This window comes from Octopus sinensis, unplaced genomic scaffold (genome assembly GCF_006345805.1).
Source record: "Octopus sinensis unplaced genomic scaffold, ASM634580v1 Contig15347, whole genome shotgun sequence".
Taxonomy (NCBI): domain Eukaryota; kingdom Metazoa; phylum Mollusca; class Cephalopoda; order Octopoda; family Octopodidae; genus Octopus; species Octopus sinensis.
The window spans coordinates 17,501-23,745 of NW_021833682.1; the positions used below are offsets into that span (position 1 = coordinate 17,501).

The 6,245-nt window shown below is 36.1% G+C and overlaps 1 long non-coding RNA gene across 1 annotated transcript in view; it reads left to right on the forward strand.

The window, feature by feature from the left end:
* Nucleotides 1–5,858, forward strand: part of LOC118761569 — a 7,151-nt gene extending 1,293 nt beyond the window's left edge. Inside the window, exons 2-3 of the long non-coding RNA XR_004997480.1 lie at nt 4,784–4,801; nt 5,845–5,858. This is a non-coding gene — a long non-coding RNA (uncharacterized LOC118761569). The remainder of the gene's footprint in view (nt 1–4,783; nt 4,802–5,844) is intronic.
* Nucleotides 5,859–6,245: the final 387 nt, after the last annotated feature.

A 6,245-nucleotide genomic window follows, 5' to 3' on the forward strand; every position in this document is an offset into this window, starting at 1 on the left:
TCTATTTTTGGAGATTTCACTTCCATTTCTAGCCAGTCAATGACCAAGTTGACGCTTCCACAAATGTATGATGTTTTGTGTACATAGATCGAAAAATAATGGATAAATTGTTAATGGCCGTTGTAGAGCACAAACGCGAGTCCCGTAGTCTGTCATTGAATATGATAACAACTGATCTGGGAGGCGGGGAGACATATTACTTCGATAAAGTGGATAAGATTATCAAGGCACAATTCATCAAGTGACAACTCAACATTTATCTCAATGTTATAGATAACAGCTGCTGTCACGCTTCTAGAAAACATTCGCCGTAAACATTTTTGCGACAGGAAAACTCGCCTCAGAAATTATCGCCGAAGGAAAAATTTTGCCGTAGAAATAATTTCTAAGATATGGAGGACAACATGACTTAGAGAAATTGCAGCTCTGATAAAAAAATTGCTTTATATATATATATATATATATATGTGTGTGTGTATATGTATATGTATGTATATATGTGTGTGTGGGTATATATATATATATATATATACACATATACATATATACACCACACACACATATATATATATGTGTGTGTGTGTGTGTGTGTGTGTGTGTATGTATATGTGTATATATATATATATATATATATATATATGTATATATATATATATACACACACACACATATATATATATGTTGTGTGTGTGTGTGTGTGTGTGTTGTATGTATATGTGTATATATATATATATATATTATATATATATATGTATATATATATATATACACACACACACACATATATATATATATGTGTGGGTGTGTGTGTGTGTGTGTGTGTATGTATATGTGTATATATATATATATATTATATATAATTAATTAATAAGGGTGAGAGAATTAGATACTAATTTAATAGTATATTTATTCCACACCAAGTGGCCTAGTGCTACGAGAAACCTGGATTATTATAATATTTTATAACATATTATAATATTTTCACAAAATAAATATAAGAGAGTGGTCACTATATTGATCACTCTAGCACCAGTTAATCCAAAAGGTTTCAACCACGAAAATACATGTTTCCCATGAAAGCCAAGTACGACTGTTAGCTCACACGGACAGGGCAAATAAAAATAACAAAAATACAGATTATTTTGGGACATTGTTTCGCTATTAATGAGTTAAATGTAATATTACTTACAATAATCCATTTGTAGCTCGTCAGCCAAGACTATCTGGATGAAATCCACTCAATCACACGCCAGATTTTACCATAACGATAAATACGCGTGTGGTTCAATTGATTCATTAATAGCGAAACAATTGTCCCAAAATAATCTGTATTTTGTTATTTTATTTGCCCTGTCCGTGTGAGCTAACAGTCGTACTGGCTTTCATGGGAAACATGTATTTTCGTGGTTGAACCTTTTGGATTAACTGGTGCTAGAGTGATCAATATAGTGACCACTCTCTTATATTTATTTTATATTATATATATATATATATATATGTATATATATATATATACACACACACACACATATATATATATGTGTGTGTGTGTATGTGTGTGTGGGGGGATTTTTATAATTCTATTTTAGATTTAACTGAGAGATTTTTTTTTGTTCTTTATAAATGTTATCATATTTATATTTATATAAGTTTTATTAGTTTTTATTTCTGCAGAATTATTATTATTATTATTATTATTATTATTATTATTTCTGGAAACATTATCATCTCTTAGATTGCTTTATTTTGCCCCCACCCTACCCCCACCCCCTGTAGCTTTGCAATACTCTTCCTCACACTCTTTACCCAAAAGTACCCAGGAAGGAGGAAAGGTAGAGGTTTGTGATGGATCGGCTTTTGGGAGTCATTTGGTTCTATCCAAACATTGATGTATTTTGATAAGGGGAAAAAAAGCCTTGTTTTGATAGGACTTTATTATTAAAAGCATTATTGAACATGTCTTTTTTCAGGGTCAAACATTAGAAAATAAAAAAAAAAAGTATAATTTTATTTAAAAATATATGAAACTCTAAAAATTGACAAAAACACAATTTTAAATGAGCGCAAATTGGCTGTGTGGTAAGCAGGAGTGGCTGTGTGGTAAGTAGCTTGCTAACCAACCACATGGTTCCGGGTTCAGTCCCACTGCGTGGCATCTTGGGCAAATGTCTTCTGCTATAGCCCCGGGCCGACCAATGCCTTTTGAGTGGATTTGGTAGACGGAAACTGAAAGAAGCCCATCGTATATATGTATATATATACATGCATGTGTGTGTTTGTGTGTCTGTGTTTGTCCCCCTAGCGTTGCTTGACAACCGATGCTGGTGTGTTTACGTCCCCGTCACTTAGCGGTTCGGCAAAAGAGAGACCGATAGAATAAGTACTGGGCTTACAAAGAATAAGTCCCGGGGTCGAGTTGCTCGACTAAAGGCGGTGCTCCAGCATGGCCGCACTCAAATGACTGAAACAAGTAAAAGAGTAAAGAGTAATGCTTCGTAAATGAACTAGTTTCTGTGTCGGACTGTAATGAAGTGTTTTCCGTTGAAGTCTTTCGTTAATCTCAATATATATTTTCTTCATTACGACTGCATCTCTTTGATCTAAATCACACTTTTTTTCTTTTTCGCTAATCACTCTTCCTCTTTCAAATACATTATAAGTTTCCACACATTTGAGTGCACCTTATAAAATGGAGCTTTGCATTGCAGGGTGGAAGCCTTCTGTGCCGTTGTTTGTTCTCATCATACTATCCTGGGTTCTTTCGAAAACATTCCGCAATTCAATAGGAAAAGTTGGCTGCATTCTTCGTCTTCACTCGCCTCAATCTTGTTCTCCTCCTATATACTGAGTTTCAGAATATGATACAAATTCTTGGGGCAAACCGTCATCATCAGTTCGTTCAAGAAAACCCTCAAGAACATCACACACTGCGAGAAATGATAATGCAGCGAAGCATTTGATTTTGTTGTTAAATTCTTCTTCTGTTTGATAGCGAGACTTTAAACCTATATCCACAACGTGGCGATAGATATTCTTACCTAAATGAAAAGGGGGCGAGCTGGCAGAAACGTTAAGCACTCCGGGCGAAATGCTTTGCGGTATTTCGTCCGCCGCTGCGATCTGAGTTCAAATTCCACTGAGGTCGACTTTGCCTTTCATCCTTTCGGGGTCGATAAATTAAGTACCAGTTACGCACTGGGATCGATGTAATCCACTTAATACCTATGTCTGTCCTTGTTTGTCCTCTCTGAGTTTAGCCCATTGTGGGCAATAAAGAAATAGACAGATATTCTTACCTAAATGAAATAAACAACCTGTTATATTTGTTGTTGGAGACACATCACAGAAAGTATTGATAATTGCTTTCTGGAAACCAGCCATTAAGGTTTCAGGCTCTAATGATGGGTGTAAGTTCTTCAAAGCACCAAAAACCCTTCCGTACATTACTTGTGATCTTATTAGGCAGCAAAATAAAAAGACATGGTATGCTAATATTTCGTATGACAAAATGTAACAAGGACAACTGGTAATATAGATCTGGACTGCATTTGAAAGTACCATTACAAGCCCAATCATTATTATTCTCAAGGTCATCAAACCTAGCTTGTGTGCCAAACACTAAAATTCTCTCTGGATTATCTTCATCACTATCGTCTAATAAAAAACTTCTCACCATTTCAAGAAATCTAAATTCTTCAGGTATTATATACCCACTTCTTTCAGTTGGGATCGGGGAAGCTTGGATTTTCTTTTGCCTCGAACGTCTAATATTCTTTTCTACTCTAGGCACAAGGCCCGAAATTTTGTTGGGAGGGGCCAGTCGATTAGATCGACTCCAGTGCGCAATTGGTACTTAATTTATCGACCCCGAAAGGATGAAAGGCAAAGTCGATATCGGCGGAATTTGAACTCAAAACGTCAAGACAGACGAAATGCTGCTAAGCATTTCGCCCGCCGTGCTAACATTTCTGCCAGTTCGCATTGTCACTGATGCTGACGTCATCGCATTATCATCAAAATTAGATGAAATTTCTGCAATTAACGACCGTGCTGAACTTTGTAAATTAGTGGCTGGTGATTTTAATTTCGTTTTTGCAATGTAAACTTTTGGTTTTGAAGGATGAGAAGGATGGCAATGCTCACCAAATGCCTTACATAGAGATAGATTATCATTCTCCAGTATGGTATGCACTCTTGGTTTACATTCTCTGTTTTCACATTTCCAATATGTTTTTTCGCCGTATTTTCTATCAATCCTACAAACACAGTTAAAATTATCAACTAATTTCACATCGCCTCTGCTAGTTCCCACTTGAAAGACCATTGTAATGGGCTGGGGACTCAGAATAATATTATTGAATGAACAAAGAAATTTTAAATGAGTAAAGAAATTGCTTTAGCCCTTCTTATTGGTTGAAGCAATTATCTACCAAGGGGAACAATTCATCTTTTGTTTTGCGGCAAAATTTCCTAAAACCAAAAATCCTGAGGCGAATTTTCCCTCGGCAAACTTTCTGGATACGCATACATAGATAGGTAGATAGATAGGTAGATAGATAGATAGATAGACAGACAGACAGACAGGTAGGCAGGCAGGCAGGTAGGTAGGTAGGTAGGTAGGTATATAGACAGACAGGCAGACAGATCGATAAATAGATAGACTGTTGGATAGATATGTATATATATATATATATATATATATATAATATATATATATAGATAGATAGATAGATAGATAGATAGATAGATAGATAGATAGATAGATAGATAGATAGATAGATAGATAGATAGATACATGATGGTTGCCCCCTCGTTATCGAGTCTGGCCATTGCACGAAGCTTAGCTGTTACTGGTGCTGTGATCGGACGTGACTTTTTAGCCCAGCCAAAGATCTACAATGTCTTGTACAAAATTGGCAACTAAAACCATTACTGGTAATAGCCGGCTGTAGTTGTAACTGGGCTTCGTGTACCTTTGCATGTCGTTTAAGTCCTCCTGCCGAATTACACTCTCTTCCACATGCCCGACAGATATGATTAGTATGGTGTGCTACACCACCACCAGTGGCCAGGTTGTCACTCATCTGTCTCGCTTTATGACTACGAAGATGGCTCTTGAGTCCAGCTTTACTGAGGCAGGTTCTTGCACAGACACTGCATGTCAGCATCATAGGAAGACCCTTCCCTTCTGGAAGTGTAACAGCGATGCCCTTCCTGACATCCCTCCTTACTTTCTCATGTGCAACTCGAGATTTCTCAAACGTGGCTGTCCCCTTGTGCACAATTCTTCTCCACCTGCTACGATCAATAGCTATGCCTTCCCTTGTGTCAGGAGAGATGCTAGCATCTCTGAAGGAAGCCTTCAGCAAGTCCTTATACCTCTTTTTTACATACATACATACATACATACATACATACATACATACAAACAAAAATGTCATGTTGTTGATGTTGAAATTTCAATGAAGGAGCCTTGGATCTAGGTTAGAAACCGGTTCTTTCTCTATTGGCGAGAAATCTTGAAAGAAAACTAAACAGTGACATCCATAAATACATATAAAATAGATGATGAAATATTGGAAGCAGTTCTACAGAAAATGTCAAACCAGAAATGCCCAGGCTATATATACATAGTTGAAATTTACAGAAGAACAAAAGACAGGTGTATATAAACAAGAAGCAGGTGTATTAGTTTGACGTTCAGGAAGGTGAGAAAGTCTTTTATGTTTCGAGCCTACGCTCTTCAACAGAAAGGAACACGAGGAAATAAACAGAGGGAGAATAAAAAACTTTTAGAGTTAGAAGTCAATCATATATAAATATACACACATATTTGTATAGGAGTGTGTGTGTGTGTGTGTTTGTGTCCGGTTTTAAAACACGCATACGTGTATTCGCCGTTCAATCCTCCTTTAACCAATTCTTGTATAATGTGCTTATGTGTGTATGTGGGGGGGGAGAAGAAATATGAGAGTGGGTCGGGGGTGGGTGAAAGAGATCAATTTTCACAACAAAATTATTTGTGTTTTTTCCTGTTAAAAGCACAATGCATATAATAATCATTAAATAATGTTCTTTATTTTTTGGTTCTCCAAACCAAAACGCATTATAACATCCATCAAAAGCCATCGAACATTCGCTTCGATTACAAAATCACACAAGTTTTTATAACATTATAAAAACAATAAAACAACACTTTTAGTAACGAATAAAAAAAAGATCATAAAATGTGGAGAAATCAATAA